Here is a 1,326-nt window from a genome sequence, read left to right as displayed (position 1 = left end):
TTGTGCACAGACCTTCTACCACCAGCATCACCTGTTAGTCTAGTTTCTACTCCGCTTTTCCTCCTTGGGTCAATTCTTTGGTCCACAAGCGTATCCCCTCTCACTTTGTTTACTTCTCTCTCCAGATTAAATTCTGGCGTGGAGATCTCCTGGACATCTCTGAACCATCTCCCCTAACTTCCTAGTTTAAAGCTCTCTTAATGAGGTCGGCAAGCCTCCATCCAGTTTTTATGTGTTACCTTTTCATTTAATTTACTGTCTCATTGTTCTTGTGCTATAAAACAGAGAACAGAAGCTCTCAGTTTGTCTTTTCTAGATCATTCATACTTTTTTGTCTCCTTTCTAAAGTAAACAAACCTCCTCTTCCCTCCACCCCCATTCTCTCTTCATGGGAGAGCTTTTCCATATCCTGGATCTTTCTCATCACCATACTCTGAACTGCTCTAATTCCGCAATATTTTTGAGATGAGGTGACTAGTATTATGCATAGAGGAGGCCTCTCTATTGATTTATATAATGCTATTATATTATTTTCCATACTACATTCCTTCCCATTCCTTTTGCAGCTTAACATGTTGTTTGCTTTTGTGATCAGAGCTGCAGATTGAGCAGAGGTCTATTTAGACACCTGCACTGATACAGAGGTCCCCTTCCTGAACTGATACAGTTTATGTACACACTGTAAGGTTTATGAGTATGTCACAACTGGCCCCTTCTTGGGCACACACTTTGTTCCAAACTGATGTCTCTGAATTGCTATTATACCCTTTCTATCTCTCTAAACTTCCCCTGAGAACACTTGCGGTTGAATATCAGGATGCCCTGATTGCTTTTCCTCACTCTGTTTCAAAGGCCCTGAAGATCTATTCCAACCCCCTACTGATTGACTACTCCTCCAACTGCTGGTTTTGAAAAGCCTCCAGGCTTAATTAAAAGTTAATTTATGGTTATTCTGGTTAATTTGTTGCAATGGAATTAGTGCTTCTCAAACTGAGGGTCTCCACCTAGAAGACTGTTCTTGGTGGGTTGCAAGACTATTGTAGGGTGTTGCAGTATTGCCACCTTTACTTCTGTGCTGCCTTCAGAGCCAGGCGGCTGGAGGGTGGTGGAGGCTGCTTGCACATCCAACTCTAAAGGGAGCTCCCTCTCAGATCTGAACCTTAGAGTTCAGAAAATGAGATAGTAGCACATGAATCCTCTAAGCTTAATTACCAGCTTAGATCTGATAGCACTGCCACCACCCAAAAATATAGTGTTTTGGGGCACTCTGACCTCCCCAACCTTCCCTGGGGACCCCAAGAACCCAAATCCCTTGGGTCCTTAAAA

At 43.0% G+C, this 1,326-nt stretch overlaps 2 protein-coding genes across 2 annotated transcripts in view; one reads left to right on the top strand and one right to left on the bottom strand.

Annotated features, from left to right (window-relative positions):
• The window catches only part of LOC116818948 (uncharacterized), a 791,372-nt gene that overhangs the window by 322,414 nt on the left and 467,632 nt on the right, over window positions 1-1,326 (bottom strand).
• LOC116818951 (uncharacterized) overlaps window positions 1-1,326 on the top strand; it is a 923,585-nt gene that overhangs the window by 520,049 nt on the left and 402,210 nt on the right.

This window comes from Chelonoidis abingdonii, chromosome 11 (assembly GCF_003597395.2).
Source record: "Chelonoidis abingdonii isolate Lonesome George chromosome 11, CheloAbing_2.0, whole genome shotgun sequence".
NCBI classification, from domain to species: Eukaryota; Metazoa; Chordata; order Testudines; family Testudinidae; genus Chelonoidis; species Chelonoidis abingdonii.
Note: the sequence above shows the minus strand (reverse complement) of the source record. Positions and strands in the feature narration are given on the sequence as shown.